Source organism: Rousettus aegyptiacus, unplaced genomic scaffold (assembly GCF_014176215.1).
Source record: "Rousettus aegyptiacus isolate mRouAeg1 unplaced genomic scaffold, mRouAeg1.p scaffold_m13_p_16, whole genome shotgun sequence".
Classification (NCBI taxonomy): domain Eukaryota; kingdom Metazoa; phylum Chordata; class Mammalia; order Chiroptera; family Pteropodidae; genus Rousettus; species Rousettus aegyptiacus.
In genome coordinates, this window is record NW_023416291.1 from 11452050 (window position 1) to 11477739 (window position 25690).

At 44.3% G+C, this 25690-nt stretch overlaps 1 protein-coding gene and 1 non-coding gene across 2 annotated transcripts in view; both read right to left on the reverse strand.

Annotated features, from left to right (window-relative positions):
* MAML3 (mastermind like transcriptional coactivator 3) overlaps nt 1–25690 on the reverse strand; it is a 352983-nt gene that overhangs the window by 298881 nt on the left and 28412 nt on the right. The gene's annotated exons all lie outside the window — the stretch shown is intronic.
* On the reverse strand, nt 17405–17523 carry LOC118612747. Its single transcript, XR_004955067.1, has one exon. It is a non-coding gene; the product is annotated as a 5S ribosomal RNA (ribosomal RNA).

Consider the following 25690-nt stretch of genomic DNA (forward strand, 5'->3'; position numbering starts at 1 on the left):
GCTGCAGGGGGACCGAGGCTCGCTGACCGCACTCCGGTTTGGTTCTGAGCCCGGGTCTACACTGAGGCTACTGAAAACAGGAATATCTGACTCTTAGAAGCCCCAAGTCAATAAGAATCACGGTGACATTCAAGCGATAGAAATTTTAGCCGAGAAGCATGGCAGCAGACAGGAGACAAGTAGGGGACATGGCAATACCTGGCTGTGACATCAAGGCAGGCACAGCCTCCCAGTATGAGGACAGCTAAACCTCGATTGATTCTCGTTGACCTATTGCGAGCTCAGATTTTATACAGGGGCCTTAGCCATCTAACGCTTGGCCCTAAAGAGCAGGGAACATGTGAATTTTCTTAGGCAACCCTAAGTTGAAAAACCTAAAAAAATTACATTTGTAACCTATCGTTAAATTGGTTTGTGGTAAATTTGTACTTAGTCACAAAATTTTATTAAAAAAAAAAAAAAAAAGGTTCCTTAAAGATATAACCAAATGTGAATTTTTATAGTTAAACCAGAAAAAGTTTTGCCACATCTTGTGTCCAGAATTTTAATTTCTGAAATGATATCCTTCTGCTTGCTCAGTGCCTTCTAACCACAAAAAAGACTCATCTTTTCACAGATTTAGTTTCCCCTGCCTTCCTGATTCAAATCTATAGTGGTGTTGACTGCATTAAGACTTTTATCCCAGAAGGTTGACACTTTTTCTGTTTGCATTTGGAAGTATCCTCCTCGAAAGGTATTGACCTCGCCTGAGACATCCTTCGGGAGGCACTAGGTCTGCTCTAAGGACATAAGCCCATGTTTACGTTTAAACTCTGACTAAGAGAGAAAAGGGGAAAGGATGAGAGGGAGAAGGACAGACCGGGTCTTTTGTGATCGAGCTCCTGCCCGATGAACTACAGCCCACAGCACAAGCTCCCTCTGACATTCCAGCCTCCAAAGCCCCAGCAACCTCAGAAGTGCCCGCAGCTGAGGCGGAGCCGGAAGAGGCCCGATCTAGCTGGATCCACTCAGTCCAGTCTGCGGGTCTAAAATAAACTCCTAACTTCCCTGCCGAAGAGCTTCGCCAGGCCTGATGATGTAACACACGCTGTCGGCTCTGTTTGCAGGCAAGGTCCGTGCGTCCCCAGGATTTCATCCAGGTGAGGAGGAATTCGGGAGGGGGAGGAAGGGGCTCTCTGAGGATGCGCCTGCCGTCCCACTGTGTGCACAGAGGTCTCTGGCACTGTCTGGGAGGTGCCTAAGTAATCATACACATCTTGGACTATGCAAAGGAGAGTTGGTCTAGCTATAGCTAATTGCCATCCTCAGGCAACACGCTACCCACCAAACACCTGAGAAGGGACTCCGTTCAGTGCATAAAGAAGACAATGCAAAGTCAAATAAAGCGCACCGGGGGCCACCAACGCTGACCGAGGCCAGCCACACGCGGGGAACTGGTGTGCCCTTATCTTCCCTCGGGCCTTCTAATTAAGAAAACCTTAAACTTGGAACCAATTTGCTCCTCTCTTGCTCCCTTCAGCCATCGCCCTGACCTCTCTCTGATGAAGAGAGAACACTTCAAAGGACAGGGGGTGGCTCCTAAGAGAGCTAGCGGCCAGAGTGTGAACTTCCCAATTAAGGACCCACACAAAAGTAACTTTCTCTTCCTTTCGGCTCTTTGCGTTTTTTAAAATGCTGTTTCAAGCTGAACAAACTACCTGAACATCTCCCTTCCTCCCGCCTCTCTCTCTCCGGTCTCTGCCTCTCAGGTGACCAGTCTGGGTCATGAAGTGTGCAGTAAACTGTTTTTGTTTTGTTTTGTTTTGTTTCTTTTGTGTCAAAGTCAAAAGTCACTTTATGCAGAAACGAGTTCCTCTTCTCAGGCCCCTCCCCTGTGAGTGGCAACCCAATAGAGGCCACCACTGGTCGCCAAGGGCAAAAGCCAGGCCACCCAGCTCGGGGCTCTGAGCCCACTTCTCCAGAGGTGCTGCCTCCCACGGACTGGACTGTGGCTGCCAGCTGCCTCAGGCAGGAGCCCCACCTTTCTCAAACAATGTCCCCTGCCATTGGGGAACCACATACCCACCTTCGCTCTCTTTTGCCAGATTCAATTTTGACTAAATGGGAAGAACCTTTGCCCCCACCGTATCGGCTCCCAGCAACCTCAGTCGCTCTCCCCAACTTTTACGGCGCACATCAGGAGAAGCTGCAGCCCCAGACGCCCCGAGTTCATCCTGAGAGCTCAGCCTGGACACCAGTGCTCCCCTGGACATCGCCACCGACGGGCCACACCAACACGTCTAAAGCGGAACCCGTTCCCTTCCTCCCCAGGGTGACCCCTCCATCGGTGACGGCACCTGCTCTCAGGGCTGGGAGGCCAGAGCTGCTGCTTCCCCTTCTTATCCCTGACATCTCTCTGCAAACTCTGTGAATTTTGCGTCACACACATTTCTCAAACTCAGCCCCCAGAATTCTGAGACAGGGCCACAGCTCTAGTTCAAGCCCAACGCATCCTCCTCATGAACCCCCACCAGGAGGGACCTGCTCTGCAAAGCCAGCTCCATCACTTAGTGCCCCTCTGCCCTGCCCTCGAAGCATGACATTCAGCTGTCACGCAGCAGGGACCTGCACCTGGCGCCTGCCCCTCCAGGAAGCTGCCCGTCTCCTTCTCTTGCTCGGGCTCCACCCTTCCAAAAGAACAGCTTCTTGCACCCCTTCCTGCAGCCTCTACCTGAGACTCATCTGTGTTTCCTCGCCCCCAGACTAGGCTCTGTGCCTTCCCTCTAGGCTCCCATAAGCTGACACGCAAATTTGTGTCGCTGCATCCAGTTTCCTACGGTCAACTTAGGGGAACCGAGTAATAATCCGCCTGTAGTCTCACTCAGCCAGTTACACACAGTGGGTGGCCATTTCACACAGTAGGCTCTCAGCAAGTGGGACACTGCACCTGCACTTTCGTATTACTGGCTAGTGCCATCTCTTAGCACAGAGCAATCAATATCTTACTCTGAATTAGATCCATCTCGATGTGATCTACTTAAAGAAGACAGGCTCCCAGGCGCCAAGGATCGGTTCTGCGTAACATATTTTGCATGGAAACTTATGTTCTTTGGATATTTAATAGCGTGATGAAGCCGAAGACGATGACGATGCCAATGACGTGAATCATGACAGGAAACTGGAGATAATTAACATCCTTTTATTCTCTGAGGCTGTGTAGCTGCTTAAAACAGTACATGATGAGTCACGGAATGACAGCTCACTTGTCCTGAAATCTTAACTAACCAGAGTACAGCCTGGAACCTCAATCAAACGCGCTTCTGAGAAGACGAACTATCAGAACGCGCACACTCTAGATGCGACCGAAAGAGCGAGCTTCTTAGGGTTCATCTGGTCTGCGTTCAGAGCCCGCGTGTCCTCGTCTTAACTCCGTCCCTGATAACCTGCATGATCTAATTCTCCAGTCACGAGAAGTTAGATGTAAAACATGGGGCAAGGCGAGGTGGAAGGAGGCTCCCGGGGACCCCCACAGGGGCGGCGGTACCGTGCTGTGACCACATGCAGAAGAGGAGACAAACTTTAAAAGAACACAGAGTACACAGCAGACTGGGGACATTTCACGTGTAGGCACAACGAGTCCCACCCATATTACAGAACCTAATGACACCATCGCGCAAGAGAGGTGCAATGTTTACCCTCATCACGATGATGGAAACAGGAAGAGGGAGCTGACTTCTATCCCATATTCTCTACTTGAAGAGAAACGGAAATACAGAATATTTCAAGAGTGACTTCCATCTGTGTGTGTGTGTGTGTGCGCGCGTGCGCGCGCGCGTTCTAAGTTTTCGCTCTTTCTGAGGTAGACTGTGTTTATCTGAAAATGTTACTGCTGAGATGCCCTCCAGGGGCCCCTCGTGATGGCCCGGGTTGTTAGCCATTGCTCAACTCCACTGCTTAACTGTTAAGTAACCTTGTCGCAGGCCTTCGCCGCCAAGACCGGCTGACTCAAGGCCCTAGAGAACTCATTTGTATACGCAGCTTTATTTTAAAACACAGTGAAACAGGAAACCCTATCTGCCAAAAAACCACCAAATATAGCACGTCCCACACCTCCCCATCCATGCGAAAAACTAATGGACTAAGATTTAAATTCAGGTCAAAAGCACAACGGATGAATCTATTTCAAGGAAGGTTCCACGTCCAAAACAATTTTCTTTTGGTCTTGATGACTCTCTCCGTGTGTGTCTCTCTCTGTCTCTCTGTCTCCTTCGGTCCCTCCTTCCCTCCTTCTCCCACTGCCTTTTACCACCTCGTCTCAGACCCTCAAATGTACAGGAGCAGCTTCGATGAGGAAAAGAGTAAAGAGCAGGTTCAGTTCCCATCATGCCAGTCACAGGTCATCATTTCCTCAGTGGTTCAGGTACGACCCAGATTAACACCAAGAATGGGGGGAAGAGAGATGCTTGGTTATTTTTCACCAATGAGAGGAGTTTGAAATGGGGTTAAAAGAAAAGGCTTGTTGGATTAGACAATATTGAAGGAGAAACTCTTAGAAACAGGATATTGAGAAAGAAAGGGTGAAGGGTGACAGAGAAAAGAAACCTGTTAATCCTATGAACAACATGAAAGAGTTAAGTAGAGAGAATAATGGGAAAGAAGCTAAAGGTTGGCCGCTTATCACGCCATTCCTGAAAAACCAGAAATTTCACAACTTCATCTCCTAGCTCACTGTTTCTTCCCTTCCTGGTGACAAGACGGAAGTGAACACTTTTAGCAAGATGGAAGAAATTACTACAATGTCCCCAATATTGTGTTGCTACAAATTATTTCCAAACTGGCACGGGACAGGGAGCATGAACTAGCTATCACCTATTGGTCTGGCATTTTGTCAACCCACCTGTATTAAGAAACTTGTTGTGAAAATAACATTTTTAAAACTAAGTCTTTCATATTTTTCTCCACAATAGTTAAAAACGAAGTAGTAGACTTGAGAGAAATAAACACTGGTCATTCATTTATTCAACGTTTACAGATCACCTATTATGTGCTTGACCCAGGGAGTTCTCAGAGTTCTCACATTTTTAAATAAGGGTAAATTCTATTTTGCATGTGTGAAGTGTATTGACTTACATCCAAACAATGTTCTGATAAAGAACATAATAGTGCAATACACTCAAAAAGGCAAGGGTTTAAGAGCTATACAAATCCATGGATGAATTCCAGCTCTAGTAGATGCAAAATGTTTGTCCTTGGGCTAGTTACTTGACTTCTGGCACTGATTTTTTTTTTTTTGATCTGTTTAATGCAAAGCTAGATTCCACTGTTTTGTTAAAAATTAAATAAAACATCAAATGTCAAACACCTAGCACAGCCTGGCCCGTGGTGTGTAAGCAACCATTCATTCAGCAAATATTTACTGAGCATCTGCTACATGCAAGCTCTGTTCCGGCCATGGAGTCTGAGCAACGAGAAAGAAAAGCGAGATCCTTCTTGTCCCCTTATCATCTACACAGCCTCCACACCAGGAATTCTCAAGGGCTCTGAATATCCGTGAAAATAAAACAGAATGGATGTGGTGTCTACCTTCCACATGCCGCTCTTTTCAAATCCCGTCGTGATGGGCATCAGGAATTGCATTTTCAAGGGACCGCTGGCCTGGAGCCACGAGAGCTGCACCCCTGAGCACAAAGGTCCTGTGGCTACTGGTCCTCACCGGGCTGCCCCCCGGGGGACCCAGTGCGGCAGAGCAGCCCATGTCCTGGCCTTCGGAGTTTAGGCAGACACAGAATGTAAGAGACGCAGATTGTTGTCCTCCTTAGCTTTTTTTTTTTTTTTTAAATGAGAAAGGTGACTTATTTGGGGGAGAAGTGGGGTGCAGGTCTACACAGAGGAATTCCCAAATGAACTGCCACGTCGTTGCTCTCTGACTCATTTTTACCTTCCCCCCCAAGCCCTCCCCGATGTGCTGGTCTGTCCCATGTGGCCCAATAGAGTCTCTGTTTATAAGATTCTAATGTGTAATAATATGAATTCATGCACAGAAAAATGGAGATGGTATCAAGTAAACTAACGCGAATTGTGTATTTCACTATTTTTATCTTTAGCAAGTCAATATGCTGATACATTAAAGAAACTAATTGAAAACGAGTGTTTTAAAACTATATTCAGGTTGGAAGGATGTGATCGATACACACACACACACACACACGTAATTTGGGAATTTGGGATTAACATTTTTAAAGACCTTAACCAAAATTCTGTGTTCTCTATTTTTGTTACTGGCCCAGCCATCCATCTCGTCTCACGAGTAAGACATTTTCAGTTGTTTTCAACTAGTGAGGCAACGAGGTTTTGTGGGGAGCCATAGACGCTGAGCAGCCAAACACACCAGGCTGTGAATCTCAGCACCACTCACTCCTAGCTCGTCCTGTGTCGTGGAGGTTCTTAAATGTCTCTAAGCCTCAGTGACCTCATCTGAAAAATGGCTTTTTAAAAAAAAAAAATGGCTTTTTGATAGAGAGAAATTAGATAGAGGATAGGAGCAGAGCGCTGGACACCGGTCAGGCATTCAGGAAACATTGTCCCCCCAACCCCGCCCCCAACGCAACATTCCCAGAGCCTTTCTCTTCCATTCTGCCCAGGAACTGGTTTCTTGGCCTCTGGTCTGCGATTCCTCCAATCCATCCCAAACCTTCTATTAGAAACAGCATTCGGACTCAGAAACCTCATCATGGCACTCCTCTGCCACAAATTCTTCCACGGTGACTACACTCAGAACAAACTCCACACGTCCCCAGCCCATCTGCTCGGCCTCACCTCTCATGAGCACCCCACCTCTGCCCCCCGCGTGGCTGCAGCCCCGGGTTCCAGGCTCCCAGCCACTGTCTGCGGAGCGCGCCATCTGCTCCGGCGCCCTGCCGCTCCCTGCCCCTCCTCCTGGATGCCGTCCCCACTCTGCCCCCTCCCATCCGCACAGACCACTGTCCCCAAAGCTCAGCCGAAAGGCCACTTCCGCTTTGCAAGCTCCCCGGTGTCCCCGGAGGACTCAAGAGCCCCACTCGTGCTCCGACGCCGCCTTTCTTGGTTTCACGACTCACGCGCACTGTGTCTCGCAGTCACCTCCGTCCACGGGGGTCCTCCGCCAGGTCGTTAGCTCCTCCCTGACGGAGACCGAATATCATTCACTCCCCTCCGAAAGTTTTATCATCCCTCCCATGAAGAGGGTAGAACCAAAAGGTAAAAATGGGGCAAGCCATTCCCAAGATGCTTCTGATTCTGGCAAAAGGAAATTAAAACGCACTGGAAATGAAGTCTTCGATGTATTATAAAACAAAACAGAACAAAAAGTCGGCAAACCACAGATGGTGTACACCTGATGAAAAATGGCCATAGGTTCTTTGATCCTTCTTCCACTGACAGGGAGTCTATTTTCCTCCCCTCAAGTATAGGCTGCCTGTAACCATTTCTGACCAACGAAGTGACATTATGCCACTTTCAAGCCTAGCATTTAACGTGACTAATAGCTCTGGCCTTGGTCTCTTGGAGCCCTGAGTGTCCTCACGAGAAACCTGATTACACTAGTAGAGAAATCTCACAGGGGCCTTGAGTCTACGTGAAGAGGCAGAGAGACCCGGGGACGGTCAGCCTGTCAGGCGTCTTTGCCAAGATGCCAGGCAGGCGAGGACCCTCCCGACCAGACCAACCGCTGACTGAACGCCCCTGGGTGACCACAGCCAATGCTACATGGAATAGAAGAATCACCTAGCTGAGCCTTACTCAAATTCACGATCGACAAAATCAGATATAATGAAATGGGGGTTGTTGTAAGCCAACAGGTTTTGATGTGGTTTGCCAGCAACGACAGATAACTAGAACACCATCTTATTCACTTTTGGCTCAGCAAAAGTGATCTTAGCCTACCTAATCAAATACTTTTCCTCCAAAGAGAAATACTGCTTTTATCTGTCAGTAGATAGAATAGTTGGGAGAAACTGAGTGTATCTTAAAGAAATGTGCATTACACATTACACATGTATATTGCAACCCCGGCTTCCCTAGAGCCTGACATATCTCTCAACTCCTCAGCAAGGTGGCCAGCAACCTGCGGGCCCCTACACCTTACGCTACACCTATAGCTACAGGATGTGGCACACGGCGGGTGTTCAACCCTATTTGTTTGAGTGTCTGATTTACTGACTGCCAACTTAGTGAAGTGTACTGTATGCAAGATCCACAGGTACAGAGCTTAAGCTCTGTTCTTTACTCTGCGAAGGGAAGAGACAGACTCGTCACTAATATTTGAACAGATGTAGTTAACAGGTAGGTCTGGTTTCTCCAGAAGCTTCTCTCCTTGGTTCGTGATGGCCGCCTTCTTACTGTGCCCTCATATGGCCTTTTCTCAGTGTTCAGAAAAGCACGCTTGGTTTCTCCTCCTCTTCTCTTAAGGACACTAGTCATACTGGATTGTGGCCCTACCTTTGGCCTCATTTAACCTTAATTATCTCCCTCAAGGCACTATCTCCAAATAGAGTCACACTGGGCGTTAGGTCTTCAAACTATGAATTTCGGGAGATCGTAATTTTGGGGACGTCTCTCCAAATCACAAAGCCAGTCAGTAGGGGGGCTGGGCTGTGCACCTTGGCTCCCTGCCACTCCTACGATCTACCCGACTGCTGTCTGTGATGCCACCCGGCCCTGCCGCCACCCCGTTCTGTGTCTGGAGGAGCTGGCCTCGTGATACTACCCCTTACACAAGCGTTAAGGGGATGCAGGTCAGAGAAGGGACGTAAAGGAGAAAGAGGAAGCTGAAATGCAGAAAAGGCGAGTGTGAAATCCAGAGAAACGAACCCTTGGCAAAGCAGGAAATGTAGCTCACGCCCGAACCTATTCTTCCGTGGCCGAGTCCTCTCCCCGCCCCCAGGATGCTGGCTTTGTTGTGACAGCAGGAAAGTCCCCCAGCCTCTCCAACGATGAGGAAGGTCTTAGGACCCGTGCTGGCTCACCTACTGGAAGCCACGGGCAGGGCACACAACCCAATCATATGCTTTCTGCAAAATTACAAGATAATGCACAATTTGATATTTTTCACCATATTTCTGTAACCAAAAAATTTCAAAAACCTTGCCATGCTATATAGCTCATAAATGCGATTAATAAGATTTTCTGATTAGCTAAAACATGTTAAATCCTCCCTCCCCCCCTCCAAAAAAAAGTAAGACATGCTTTTCTCTTTCTCTCAGATAATGCAAGGAAACATCTTATATTTATAAAGCACAAGCTTTCAACTATATTGGATTTTCCTTTTAAAAAGAACAATAATTTAAAGCAGCTGCTAGCAGAGAATTGTTAGGTGCATTTAAATGGGTGTTTGTGCTCTGAAAATCTTAATTGGAACTCTTTTATTGTTGTTGTTTATGCATGTGTTTGTTTGGGTTCTGAGGGAGAGTGAGCTCCTTTTGTGCATTAGGGACCCTCTCGGCTGAAATTCTGGTTTCATACAAAATTAAACTGGCGTACTGGAGATACCACCTTATATAAAGCATGAGGATATGCTGAAGTATTGTTTCCAAACTATATGAAAAGCCTAAATGGTTTGGTGTAACAAACGTGAGCCGCAGCAGGACCGATGGGCTCGAGAAAGGGAAGCAGTCAGTGCTGCGCACCACCCTGTCCTCGTGACGTGGCTTTGCTGGATTCTGCACGATGGTCGGGCCTGGCGAGCTGACCCTCAGACACGCTGCTGAGGTGGAAATTCTGCTTCATCTTCAGGCCCGTGGGCTGCACCACGTTAACGTCAACACCGCGGTCTCGGCTTCACCGCAGCAGAGACCAAATGTCGGTTTGCCGGCCAGCTCGCCAGCCCCGCTGGTCAGGAAGCGACTCAAACAAAATTTCTCCGCTTTTTCTCCCAGGAAAGACACGGTATGTACTGCTGTGCGCACATCGGTAACCTCTATTCTCAAATCCTGATTCTCATGTGGTACTAAACCCCAATGATACAGTCCCTGAAATAAGAGAATTAAGGCATATAATAAAACTTTTTTTTTCATCAACTAAAGGGACTGAAAATTACATATATATTTTCAATGTGTATATTTTAATAGTCTCTTAGTGGCGCTATCCTTCATCTGAGATTTTACTTCAAAGTCTTTTCAACTTTTTTCCCTAAACACTCTGCGTGGGCGTAGAGGATTCAGAGCGCGATGTAAGGAGTAAAATGTACCCCTGATCCTTCCACCCGAATCCCCTGTGCGGCGGGGCCCTGTCCCAGGGTCCTTGTCCTGAGGGTCCCTGGCTGCAGAGAGCCCTCCACTCTCCTCAAAGCCGTCGCCACTGGCATGTAACTTCCTCGTGCCTTTTTTTTTTGTGTCTTATCACAAAAGAAATGCTGTGTAAAATAAAATCTTTTTTTTTTTTTTGCCAATTCACATGTTTAGATAAAGCATTTTATTTATAACCTGAACAAAAGCCCTTTAAAACGATGATCAAAATAATCATGATACTAGGGTTCACGAGCGACACCGTGTTATCGTGGTCTTAGCCTGAAACTCCATTTCGAATTCTTCCCAAGTCCCCATCTCCTGCTCTACGTTTTCAGCACTAAACCAAGTGCAGGTAGGTGTCAAAGACCCTTACAGAACCTCTCAGCACCCTGTGGAAGGAAGAATAGGAATTAGAAAACGAAGAGATGGAACAGGTCAGCCCTGCCTCTCCATCCGACAAAACAGGATTATTCCCTCCAGGGCTCTTTCAACTTAGATCGCATTCACGCTCCTTGTTTACAAATCCTGCTATTGATAAAGAATAACAAGCAGATGCTTGCTGAAATAGCTTAATTGACAAATTAATAAGTGAGCACATAACTCTGAGAAGTTGCTCGTGGGGAATGTGGAGGGCGGGGGGGAATGACGCCCTCTTCCAGAGACTGGTCGATACGGCCACAACACATCAATCAAGGGATGGAGCTACTGGCCCGTCCGTGCTGGAATCCTACGAGATAACACCAATGAAGTCACCAGGGATACGTCGCTTTCCTGGAAAACACTGTACCCGAGTATTAGGTGGCTGCACTTTGCCGAATTCAAAAATATTTACGATGAGCCATATTTACAATGAACCAGCATGTTTCCTTCCACCTCGAAGCTCCTAATCCCTCTTGGAAGACTCCTTGCTAATAACCCTATCACTGCGCTGAGCTACGCCACTGGAGACGCTCATGCTAAAACGAAGGAATCATTCGTCATCCTTATTTCTGGATATTTCTTTGTAAAGACTGATTTTTCCTAAAAAAAAAAAAAAAACAAACAAACAAACAAAAAAAAACCTCTCCTGGGACATGTAAAAAATTGGAGGAGAGGAAACTCAAATTCATTTTTAATTTCCTGTTTCCAAAACTCTTTCTCTTGAATAGACATTCCCTGCTTAGAAGCAAAGGTAAGTTGACTAATCCTTCTACTCAACCCTGAAATGTCTCAAAAATATTCTTTTCCTTCCAATTGCTCCTGACTGTCATAAGCCCCAGTTTTGGGCAATGCATTCATAGCTTTTCAGAGCAAATTTCCTTATATAATACACATGGTAAATTGCTATATGCACTATGCAGTTGTGACCTTAGACTCTGGTTTCTTTTTCCAAAACAAAACTAAACTAAAAACAAAACAAACAAGCCAACCAACAAACAAAAAACGGTGTTTGCAAACATCTCTCAAGTACCAGGATTTGAAATCTTACAATAACAAGCTAACTCAGTGCAGCACACCAAGACACTATTTCATCGCTTTCGAGGGCTGCGACGTTCACCTTTTCCTTAATCATTGGAACCATAATCACGAGGGCCACTTGAAAGGGAACAGCCAGCAATCACAGCTTGAGATTTTTTTAATTTTTTTGACCTAAAATAGACACGGCTTAGCAAAATCCTGAGATTCATTTCTAGAATGAAAACCATCAACCAAGAAGTTAGGATTAAAAGGAGTGCTGTTTAATGAAAACAAGAAAACAAAAAAGCAGGGAATGTATGAACGTTATTGAATGGCGGACTAAAATCTCCATTATGTATATCAGCTACGCGATGAAGATATATTGGTCAGCAGTTAACACAAGAGACTAAGACTAAAGCTGAGTCTAGTGCTCGACCAGCAACTTGGGGCTAACGCCGAAGCATCATCAACCACCAAGTCCTTTAACGTACAAATCTTCCTCATCTTAATTATTTAAATTATTTTTCTGGGACTGATGGGTGACCAGACTCTTTTACCTGCTCTACCCAATAATTCCTTTTATTTAGAGTCTCAAAGACTATGAATTGAAAAAAATGCTTGTTTAGGTTAAAAAAAAAAAAAGAGAGAGAGAGAGAGCGCGCCTTCAACCAGAATAATGTACATGAAAATGATGGCAGGTGAGCAAAAAAAAAAAAAAGGAAGGAAAGAAAAGAAAAGAAAAGAAAAATCCTGAAAAACAAGAAGGCACAGAGAGAAAACCAGAAATTAAACAAAATAGAAGAACATCTAGAAGGAACAACCACCTCCAGCTCGTAAGAACTTAAAAAGCAACAACCACAGTGTTTGAAGTCCAAATCACACATATAACAAAAGCCATACTGGGCTATCCTGTGCTAACTGCAGAGAATCACTTTATACCCCTTCCTCCTCTCCCATCCCTCAGCGAACTCAACTCAACCCAACACACGCACGCACACACGCCATTCCAGAAGTGCCATCGTCTCATTCTCGTGTCCTTAATGCTGTCCCCTCAGCCTGCCTTCCCTTTCCTCCTCCTCTGCCTTCAGGTGCTCTAGCCATCCTTTACTAACCAGCTCCAGCATGCGCCCCTCTTGAGAGTTAGACACCCCCCGCTTGCTACTCCTTGGTACATGTATCTACTATAGCGCTTCCCAAGCTGTATTATAATTATTAAAAGCTTTCCTGGTTCTCCAATGAAACCGTGAGCTCCTGGAAGGTCAAGTTGGTCTTACGCATCTCTTAAAATCACATAGTGGGAAAAACACATGGGGTCTGGAGTCAGACATTTGACTCTTGGTTTTGTCGAGGTTCTTATCTGCGAAATGAAAACAGTGTATGTTGTGTTTCAAGATCACTACGAAGATTAAATATTTTAATTACCTAGCACATACTAGGTGCTCAGCAAATGTTAGGGCTACTTCCTTTTGAATGCCAGCACAAGTAAAATACCTACCATTTAGTAGAAGTCCGATACATGTGTGCGGGGTTAAACTGAACCCCTAATACCCTAAATCAATCATAACAACATTTAAAGATAATTTCGCCAACTCTTGTTAACTTAGATTTCGAGACTGAAGAATGGCCCAAGTAAAATGTCCGAAGCTGGGGCCCCACTGCCTGATTCAGAGGCCTGCCAAGAACGACCCGCCGCCTCATCTGTTACGCCTGGCTCACCGATGAGAACTGACTGCTCTGCCTAGGAATGCTTCAAGCTTCATGGTACCTCTTCCTCCTCAACTATAACATGGAAATGCAAACATACATGGTTATCTTTTTCCCAGTTCCCAAGAGAGTGTGATTAAATGAGAACTATTGAGCTAGTTTCAACTTCTAGGGACAAGGCACCGCACACATGCACACACACACACATGCACACAAGTTATACTCATTGCCGCTCAGCATTTCAGGGTCTCAGTACAAGGCACTTACGAACTTTTTAAGAGAGATGGAAGACACTGAGAAAAGAGGAGAGAAAACGAAAAAAAGGAAAAGTGAGGTAACTACGCTTGACAAAGAGGAACCTCTCCATGTCTGGATGTATCCTCCTGCATTCAAACAGATTTAGTCCAATGTGCATAACTGAGCATATAGCTCTATACTCCACATAGTACTTGAAGCGGTGGATTAGGATTCTCCGATGATTTCTTACCACGTCCCACTAACTAAAATTCAGTGAGGCTCTCTGGAACGAGAAGGACCGAAGCCTCTTGCAGTGCGCAGGACTGGTCCCCTCACCCCCAAGCGAAGCTTCCGGAACACACGGGTCTCCTTGCCTCTTCCGAGGCCATTATAATATCGCATTAGCTCAAGGGGGAGGCAGAAGGCCTCGTGTTAATTATGTGTATGCAAACAACCAGTGCCACATCCAGAAAGCGTTTTCTTTCTTTTAATAATCCATTTTCACCTGATTAATAAAAAGTAAAAACTCCAGCTCCTTCAGAATCACCCAGAGCTTTGAATGGAAATCTTTTCTTCCACTAGGCTAGCTTTTCTCCAGCCGATCCTATAAACACTGCTGGCAATTTTTTCCTCAATGCCTCTAACATATTTTCACTTAGCACCAGTTTGATGTATAAGATCTGACAGCCCGGCAGTTATAGGCCACCTGCATCACTGTCGCCATGACAACAGTGAAAGACAATCCATGATCCCATGCCCTGGTCACACGTTTCAATACAGCTTATCTGTCCAAAGCCACTGAGTCTAATGGAAGAGAGTAATTACCATCTTCCACTCATTGTCAAAATTCCCACCATATAATGCTCTTCAAAATTATTTTATTCCTCTCACATGGCTGCTTTGCAAAAACCAAAAGAAACCTGAAGTGGGAAGGGGGGTGGGTGGGAGAAAGAGGAGGCTGTGACCGGTGTAAACGTAGCTGGCTGTGAGCGAACTGTCCCTTTGCAGCTGAAGAAAGCGCCGGCCAGTGAGAGAGACACATCATACCTAGTTCATCGATGACCATCTTAAGATTTAAAAAAAAAAAAATTCGGGTAAGGAAATTGGCCACATCTCCCAATTTCAGCCTATTCTAAAGGCATTTCATTTCATTACAGCCATCACGTCCCTTGCACAAGCACCACGATCCCCCGACTCCGGCACGTGGCAGTCACAGCAACCCCACACAGTGCGACAGCCCAGAAGGGTGAACATCAGAGATGAGCAGAGGCCTTCGACGTGGACACCTGTCTTATGATCATTTTCTCCGGTACTCTTCGATCCCTCTCCTTCATACTCAATAACATAAATGGATAAAGGACTGTCTGATTTGGGGGTTCAATACCTCATTTGGGGGTAGGTACAACACTGTCTTAGAAAAGTCTCACTCGTGCCATATTAAAAAGTGAACTCTGACTGGCAAACACTTTTGTGGGAAAACCTTGTGGAGAAAAAGTACTTACAGGAAAGAGAAATTAAATTTAAAGGCAAAGTCAAAAGTCACGTGGACTTGAAAAGCAAACTGCGAAGAGGGAGAACTGGACAAAAGGGCACAGAGAGATAACCCTCCAGGGACAGGTGGCTCGACGCTCGGTGAGAGGGCTCCACCCGCCTTCGACCTTTTACGGAAATAAAATCGTACCTATCACCTGCTCAAGCGACTACCAACAGAGTTATATAAAGTGCTTCCTAGCTCCGTGGTTAATGTAAAATACCCCTATTAAGAGAAAATAAGCAATTTCCTATGGTCAAATATATACCAGTCTCAAAAGGACAAAAGTAACGTCATTTTAAATATAAAAAAATTCTTAGTCTGGTATTTGTGTACTTGTCAGAATGAGCCTGAAATGTTTTATTTAGGTTAAATCCTAAATACCACGGCCATAAAACATTTAACCAGCTGTCAAAACATTACAGTTGTGAACTGACATTACCTACACTGTGTATTAAACATGGCATTCTACACATTATACAACAAACATGGCAAGCCCGATTAGTCAAAGGCCTCCGTGACCGGGCCGCTTTATTTGCTGGTTGGTGGACAGACCTTATCATTCTCTTGACCATCCTTTGGCCCTGTCACTTTTCATCAGCAGTCCTCAGAGGAGGCCAGAAAAATATCATATGAGATAAAGCAAGAGGCCGAACCTCCTAATGCAAAAATTCAATAGTTCGCGTCACTTTCCATAGGACATCGCAGACACAGATGCTGGCAAACACATGGATGTTGAGTGATCTCTAGTCAAAATGGTTCACCCACGACCGGAACATCCCAATCAAGTCTGACAACTTATAACATTTTGATGAACCGTTTTCATATACTCATTTGTGAATCTCATTTAGTCATCCTAGATTTGTCCTCACCCTATTATGCTAGAAATTGGAAAACATCATTTAGATAACAAGGGCTAGATAAATATGGGCCTTGATAGAAAAGCGCTAGAAAACTCAAGCTACCATTGGCAAAGAAATTTCCTATCTGCTACCCTCTACCCTCCCTCCTCCGCCCCACCCATGGGGAGAAAATCCAACTTGCGCAGTTTTCCGTGATGTTTTTCGTAAAAGGACCTTCTGTATTACACACTTCATCTGCAGAGCGAACTCTGAAAACTGGTTCAGAATCCTCTGTGGAGGAAGCCAGAAGTTCCCGCAAGCGATACACAGAGAGGGAGTATTTGTCCCCCACATTCCAACCTGTCCCTTCCTGCGGTCCCGGCCTCTGCCTGGCCCTCCCCAGCAGCCCTTTGTCTCCTTAATCTCGACACTTTTGGAGATTATGGCCCAGTCCTTTATAGAATGACCCTCAGTCTGGGCTTGTCTGATGTGCCCTCGTGATTAGATTCAGATAATTCTTTTCAGAAGAACACAGAGGTGATTCTGTGTCCTCGGTGCATCTTATCAAGAGGCACATGATGTTTGTTGGTTTGTCTCTGTGCCGGCAATGTTAACTTGGCCCTTTGGGTTAAAGCGATATCCCCTAGGTTTCTCTACTACAGAATCACTATGTTTGCCTTTGTAATTCGTGAGGAGGTAGTTCGCCCTATTTTCCAAAGGACACCACAGACATAGACGCTTGCAAACGCATGGATGTTGACTGATCTCTAGTCAAAACGATCGATCTGTGGCATCCTGTAGAAAATGACGCAAACTACGTAATTTCTGCATTAGAAGGTTCAGCCTCCATATCATCGCATACCATCTTTTGCCGGCCTCTTCCGAATATGACCATACCATCCCAGTCAATTCCGCCAGCTTAGAACACGTTGTGGGGAGACGCTCTGAAACTATGTAAAAATGCTATTTATTCCTCATTAAACTTTCAGCCGGTCAGTCTTAGCAGACGTTGATGATTGTGTAACTCCATCATTCCTTTTGTATCTATTAGCTGCCCTTCTAAACGAGAGCTGTCCATCCCTCTACTTATTTACTTATTCAATTCCTATATCAGTATAGACTTATGGATTCTTATCATACTAAACTGGTTATAACTCATTACCATATTTATTTTGATGTTCAAATTCTCTCAGTTTGGCCCGCGGGAGCCCATCGAGCAGGCTCCTCTGTATTTTTGATTCTTGGATCGTTATGTTCCAGGTCCATGTTGTACTTTCTCTGTCCCAGCCAGGTATGTAGCCTTTCCTCCAAGTCATACTCCGCGTTTTATTTATTTATTTAGGCACCCTTTGATTGACTTCACAGATTGCAAGGACCTTGTCAGCTTACAACCCCTTATTTTTTATTTTTTACGCCTACAGCACCTGGTCTTCCCAGGTGGTCTCCCATCCAAGTACTAACCAGGCCCAACCCTGCTTAGCTTCCAAGATCAGCTGGGATTGGGTTTGTTCAAGGTGGCGTAGCCGTAGACCATCCTCCATATTTTAGAAGGGCATACGTCGACCTGATGGTTTCCAAGACTATAATGCAAATACACTGAAGGAAGCAACGTAAAAACAAGCGTCTGTCTATTCTATACAGAATGGAAACATCACCGGTCAGTCTGGAGAAAGCGCACACACCTTTTTCACATGCTCTCACTCCCAGTGACATCAGAACTGGCTCTGCATCCGGCCGCACACAGCCGGGCTATGAAAGCCATGGGGGCAGCTTCAGGAGAAAAGTGAGAACACGGAGATCAGAGTTCCAAGGCAATAGTGCAGGATGGAGAAGGGGGAGGACTGCAGGTCAGCCCACCTGCCCCGGGCAGGGCCAGACGCGGCGGAGTCTTTGCAGGACCCGTGGAGCCTACCCGGGGAACCTGCGAGGAGGAGGCGTGGGGTTTCTTGCCCCCTCGTGTCACTACCGAGTTTCTTATCACATTTCACTTGCTCAGGAAATAGCTTCTGCTTCCATTTTACATGCAACTGCTTAGTAATCTGTGACCTGTCTGTAGGGGAGAAGATATTGTTATGTTCTTTTCAGGAAGAAGAAATAAAGCGGAGAGCCTTCTATGAATACTCAGGAGCAAGGCCGGTTCAGGTTTTTCAGGGCCAGAAGCCTGTAATATTTAACCTTTTAAGAACAAGTTACTAACAGAAAATAAGCCATGACCTTCTGACAATTTCTAGGGCCCCCTCCCAGAACTTTGCAAATGGCTGTGACAGTGATGGGACCTGAAGCTCAAGCTTCCTTCACGTCACAGTAAACGTCCACCTCTGCTCAGAAGCAGTTCCAGCTCCTTGCCGTGGCCCTAAGGACTAGCATGGGCGAATATTCGAGAAGAAATATTCTCGGAGAAGAACTCTTCAGCGAGGGCAGTCCGACAGCCCTCTGCATTGGTCTGAGAGAGGCGGAGCCTGCAGGTTCTACTCCAGGAAACAGTACCGAGGACATACCTGCCAGACGGGCTTCAAATGCCACCAGTACCGCTCAACATAAAGTGGGAGAGCAACCAGAACCCCCACGAAAGCACGGGAGCAGCCCGTCTGGCAGGGGAGCGCAGAGTCCTGCAGGCTCTCTGCGGGAAAAGCTCATCTGTACGCAAACGCCAGCCTGCCTACCCAAGGGAAGTGGTGCTCGCATGCGGCAAGGATACCTAGAAGCCCTCAAATCCAACTTCGGTGACAAATCCCACCTAAACTTGCAGACGTCGCTTGAAAGTGGACCTGGAAATTCAGGCGGACAGGGCTAAGGCACACTCCTGGGGCGGGGGGACTCACGTTCTGGATCTGACGTCCAGGATCTTGCACCGGCCTGAGCCTCCACCGCGTCCGCTCCCTCGGACCCGGGGTCCCAGGCCCCGCGCGCTCACTGACCCGCTCACCGCTGGCGGATCTCGTTTTCTCACCTTTCTACTACCGTCCCTGCCGTTCCCTGTGCCCGCAAGGGCTCTCGCATCGTCTCAGCCTAGAAAAACCCCACTCACCCCCCGAGGCCCCGCTCGGACGCGGCCCCCCCCAGTCTTCTCTGATACACTCTTCACCTGCTCTCCACCCCCCCAAGGTAGAATTCAATCACTCCCACCTCTGTGTTCCTTCGGTGGTTTTGTACAAGCCCGCTGGAGCCCTTGGCGGATTATACTGGGGAATGACGTGGAGGCATTTCACCAGCTGCATTAGCCAGAGGCCCATATCTGTGTTCTCTGAATTTCCAGCAATTACTACCGTACCTGGCCCATGGGCGTTAACAAAATGTTTGCTGAATTAAAGACTGCTGCCAAACCTGTAAGTGTTCTTTTTCCTTCTACCTAAGTGCAGGCTTATCTTAATTAAAATAAAGCTACAATATTATTGGGTTTTTAAATCACATCGCTGTATATAGTTGTATGTAATTGCGATGTAATCAAACCGCGGATATTTTTAGGGACCTCTTTCTCTTGAAACCCTCCTTAACTATCTTTGACAAAATATCAACATATTTCTACTGTGTAAGTGTTGTGTACATGTGTATGTCTTTTTCCTTTTAAACTCTTTAGTTTTGAAAATTTCAAACATACAAACACAAGTCAGAATAATGTAACGAATCCCCACGGCTCAGCCTCGACCCGTGGCCTTTCTCCCCTTTTATCTGTACTTCGCACCCGATTCTGTGGTCTGAATATTTGTGTCCCACCCAATCCATGTGCCGAAATCCTAACCCCTCAAAGGCGATGGAATTAGGAGATGGAGCCTTTGGGAGGTGTGTAAATCATGAAAGGGGAGCCCGTATGAATGGGATCAGTGCCTGCTCCGAGAGCCTTCGCGGAGCACCCCAACTCTTTCTGCTACGTGAGGGCACCAGGAGAGATGCGCAGCTGGGAAGAGAGACCTCACGGGCCCATGCTGGCACCCTCGCCTCAGACTGCCAGGCTCCAGAACCGCAAGCAACACATTTCTGCTTTTCATAAGCCACCCGGTTTGTGGTGATTTGCCAGAGCAGCCCAAACGGACCGAGATACCCACTTAACCTCCTTCCACGTTATATTAAAGACGATCTCAGTCATAGCACCACATCTGTAAGAATGTTAATGTTATTCTCTTTTTTCCAAAACATAACCATAATGCCATTATCACTTCTGAAAGTACTTCATAATAATCCCATCATATCATTCAAGAATATTGAAATTTCTCATTGTCTCAATTTTTCGCACCACATTTTTAACACTGAAAATATAATGTCACTTCACACAACTCATAAACAGATCGTCCTATTTTAATAAAAAGCCCTCAACGTGTATCCTATAGAGCCATAACATTCTACAGGATAAGACTCCTGAAGTCTCCTTTTATTGCAATGTACTAATTATGCTGCTGAGATTTTGTTAAACATTTGCCCTATATAGATATGTAAAATAATTTGTTTTCAGTTCATTACCTTTCTACCCAAAGATTTTTTTACTCCACAAAGATTTCTGCATGAGTTAGCACCACTTTTGAGTTATTCATAGCCCAAAACAATACATTTTATTTTAAGTCTTAAAGTACGAGTTTTTCCCCTTCCTGAAACTCAAGTGTTCACTCTTAACACAAATACTTTCACTCTAAATTTTCACTTTTAAAATAAAACTATGGCTAGAAAAAAAACTGCCCTCAATGAACAATTCATAAGCAAGTAAGGTATGCAACATTACAAAAGATCTCTTATAATTTTTACTTGGGCATGCATATAAACACATAAATGTTTACATCCACAATAATGCAAGTCAATGAATGCAAAAGACCAACGTCAGGATAAATCTGCCTCTTTGGGCAGACAGACTCCAGGACCACAGGGCTGTTCAGAAGCAGGTTTAAGACTTAAGAAGGTTGCATAAATTCATTTCTTGACGAACCTGGACACACAGTTTATAGTCTCTGATTTCAAACTGGGAACTGATGCATAAAGAACACAAAGTAAGTGAACTCAATTTATGCAACTGAAATGTATATGAAAAACTGAATGCAAATAACCAAACATCTGTATGGGGAAATCTTGCCATTAAATAAATACTAAGGTAGAGATTTTGAGAAATTAGATTCTTTTTATAACGTAAAATCATTTTTTAAAAATTTGTTTTAATAGAGGTTTACCCCACGAAATATACAAAGTCGCTGGAAATGTAGATGTCAATTTAAAATAGAAAATATTTACTAATTCACATTAATTAAATGTGAGGTGGCACAGACCAATAAAAAGCAGGAATCATTTCAAAACTGTACAGACTCCAAATGTTTGCTAAAACCATGTCCTTTAAGATTCTCACTTTGGTGATTTTATTTGCAATTATTTTATGGTTTGCCTGGTTTAAAAACACAGATGATTTTAAATAAGTGCAGTTTATTTTTTTTTTGATGGATTAAATATCCTCCCCTTCCCCTGTTTAATTTACTCTGTTAACTTGTTTACTGATATTCTTTCATATAAAGTAAAAAGCAATATTATAATGACCACAAATTCTGAACATCTGGGTTCAAAGTAATGGAGTCCTGCTATATTCTGAATTTTTGCTCCTTTTCATGTGTTCCAAACAACTCCATCCTATCTCCAGGGTCCCCAGAGAAATGGCTCTTTTATACTTGAAGATTCAGGAAGCTCTTTACTCATAACTGGCCCTTGAGTGTCCTTCACACGGTCTCTTGGGGAAGGCACCTACGCATACAACACTGTTCTTGCACGTTCAGGGCTACTGCCAGTCACCAGAAATCAAGAGGATGTCTATTCTACTTCAGCACAAGGACAGGGAGCCTGACAAAGAAATGCAAAAGAAAACACAAGTCACATGGAACCAAATGCCTTTCGGACAGATGCCTGGAAGGATTCAGTTCCTTCGGAAAGCCACATTAGAAACTGCCACTCTAACCCCGGGCGCCAACCCCGCCGCTTCACAAGCTACCATGCCCCCTCCATCCAGAGTGGCTCTGGCCATTTCCAGACTAAACCATTCGAGCTGGTTTGTACCCTGCAAGGCAGGAAGTGAATCATGCTGTACTCAACTGAAACTGTAGCAGGTTTTAAGGAAGCTAAACGCGGCCAACCAAATTGGATCAGTGACACTTAGCTTGTTAAGAAGTGTCATGGGATTGTTATTGATGACAAAGGATTGGCACTTTGGATTTACATCTCCCCTCACAGATGAGGCTTCTAAAAAGCATAGGGCACATCACCCATGAACACTGCACAGCCACCTGGATCACCGCCTGCAATCTGAGCTCTCAGAGCGCTCTAAAGGCCTAGGCACTTCGACTCAAGTTAGAATCGCAAGAACATGGCTACAACCACACCTGGACTGTCTTCCCTATTCCTCAACGGAATAAAATAAGTTCTGCTTTTTGTTGCCAAATGCAGGTTTCTTTGTCTCTGCTTTTATCCTTAGTGTCATCTGTGGTAATTTTTAGGGTCTCGACACAAGGCAAATCCTAATTATGGGGAAGGACATCATTATATCTTATGTACTATAATCCACGAGCAAATGTTTGGGGTTCCTAATTATATTGATCCAAATACTTCCCTCATGTTTTCTTAAACACTCATTACTCTCCTTCAAGTAAGACTTTTAAAAGGTTTCTAACAGAAAATTCCTAAATTTACACTTTTACTTAACACCGCTGAGCACATAAAAATCTAATCTCTAAAAATAGTTAAATTTGAATGCATTATTTTATTTTCAAGCATCTTCTAAATACAAAACTTAGTATAGTTTACAGAATATTTATTTCCTTAAGATTTAAATGATCCAACAGTGACAAAGCTAGGTATTCCAAATCAGAAAAATATATAAAGCATTTTTTTCACTTTATGAAACACACCAAAATCATCAACAGAGAACAGAGAAATTGGTCTAAACTGCTGTCACCTTTTCAGATTTCATTAAAATACAAATTTAAAAGATTATAAAGTACAGGCATAGCCTTTAAAAAGTTACTAAAGCCTGAGATTATCAAAGGAACAGAATAGGTTCTCTAAGTACAACAGACAATATCAGAGGTCGGCAGCTCAGATGAAAAAGAATTTTATCTAGTAATTCTCAGGGCCATTGTGTGTACATGTTTTTAGGGCTTCTCACAGATACCTAGTAATATATGCGGACATATAAAAGAAAGCAAGCCCTAAAGGAACACATTGAATTTATTTTTTAATGTCCTAAAATGAGAATCGTGAACCCACAGCGGGCATTTCTTCAGTATCGACAGCGAGACATTTGCCACAAAAGATTTTCTCTCTGATATCAGCTACAACCCATAAGTCAAATATTTAAAGGGTTTTCCTGCTGAAGAAAAATCAAAAACAGTGTTCAGTCTTTTAGAAAATAATAGTCATGAGCACAGACCCTGGAATCAAACTACCTAAGTTCAAACTACAGTTCTCCCACTTACTAGTTGTATGACCTGGGTCAAGGCACTTAGCCTCTCTGTGCCTCTGTTTCTTCATGTGTAAATACTCTTACTCCACTGGTTGCTTTGGAGATTAAATGTGTTAATAACAGTAAAATGCTTGGTACAGTGTCTGGTATATAGTAAGTACCATATAAGTATTAGCCGGTAAGAATAAGAATATAATACACATCACATATGAGGATCTGGCAGTAGAAACATAACCTTGACCATCTTTGTGGGGCATCTATAATCTAGTGGGAAAAAAAAAAAAAAGAGTCCTTAACGAGACAGAGGTATATGCCATTGAAAATATGCTGGGCAGCCCTGATTCATTCATTTGGTCAGTGTTTAGATTACAGCCCACGGAGACTGAGCAAGCTGTAGCAGGGAAGAGGGCAGAACACTCTCGACCTGCAAAAATAACACACGCCAAGAGCCACTTCTGGCCAAGTGATGCACGTCGACTAGGTCCCCTCCCTCCCGCCAAGGTGTCTGATGGCACACAGAGGAAGGACACGGGGCCCCGCGTTGTAAACGCGGTCATCCAAACCAACCGAATTATCCTTTGACGAGGGGTTTGTAAATCATAGGCTCGTTAGCTAGACCAATAGCGGTCAGCAGCATTTTCCATTAAAGTGTGTGATCTCATTTCCCACGGAATTCAAGGAGAAAGTCAGGTATGGCGTAAGGGTGTTTTCAAAATCCACCCCAATGAGGTCAACCTCGAGACGTTGTCCTCAGTGCCTGGCTCACCCGAAAGAAAAATCTATTCAGTTTTCCACTACATAACCGTTTCTAGAGACGGTTTTATAAAATGTTACTGTAATCAATAACTTTTAATAGATAGATATGCTTGAGATGGAAATGCAGCCATTTGTGTATTCATTTCAGATGACACGAAAGGAACACAGACTCAGCCATTAAAGTCTTATATTATATTAGAAATCAATTTAATTAAAATTATTCGATAACTTCCCGAATACAGTTTTCTTACCTCTTTTTCCCTCACATCTCATAATCCATCTATAGATATAAACTGGTGGATCATTTAGTGTACCTAAACACAGTCATTACAGATTTCTTCAATAGTACCCTCTAAAGAGACACTTTGGGATACATAATATTTACGTATTTGAAGACGGGCACTCTTCTGAGGTCAAACATCTCTAAATCTCTCCATTTAGTCAACTACCATTAGCTATTCCAAAGAAGCAAATTAATAATTATTGTAGGCTTGAAAAGAGACTTCCAATCACAATCTACTTTGTCTCTTGAGGTTAAAAACCAACCAAAGTGAGCCGCCTACCATGTGAATGTAAGTGCCTCTCCTAATGAGAAACGAGCAATATTAAATTACAGGTTACGACTGATTCCTTACACAAAAAGCTGCACATCCAAGCTAGATGATGTCTTATAAAAGTGGTTATTAACCAGAGCCAAATTAATAAAACCTTTGGTTAAACCGATACCCTTGATTCTCTATTTCCTTATAGATACCATGGAACTGTGCAAATGCATCTGATGTAGATGAATATTTTAAGGATATCTGATCCTTAGGCATCATGCATCCACATTAATCTTTTGCATTTTGTTGCCTATAATCTTTTCTCCACAGTTCTAATTTTAAATATAGTTAGTCCATTAAGAATTAATCTTTTCCCATATAAAGACTGGTCACAGCTAAGATCTAATAATTTCTTCTTAATCTTTTTTTTTATCTCATGGAGAAACATATGGATTATGTTATTAACCATTCTTTTTACTCTGACTTTTCATTTTGAAATTACCAACAGATAGGGAAAAGGTGTCCTTTAGCACAGCTCCCAGAAATAACGCAGTAACATTCAGTTTGCAACTCCACAGCATCCTTAAGGATGGGTTATACTGGGGTGATTTTTATTATTTAAAAAAAACAAAACAAAACAAAAAAACACAATAGTTTTAGGGAAAAGGTATTTCCAGTATCAAAGCCAATGTTTGGGGCTAAAAATTCAGGATCCACACTGAGGGATAGACTCATCACCAAGTTTTTAAAATATGCTATGTTTTTTTTCTAAGTTTACAGAAAAACTATTTTACTGGAAATTCTACCACTGGATAGGCTGTAGAGAGAAACATCAACAGGAAGAATCGTTTTCATTTGGGCACATAAACTACGGCTACCTCAGGCTCAATCTGTTGGCTTCTTGGAGGTTTTGTTTGTTTTATTTTGCACAGGGGTCTCTAAAGCAGAGAGATCTGGCTGTGTCGAAGAGGTTCAAATAT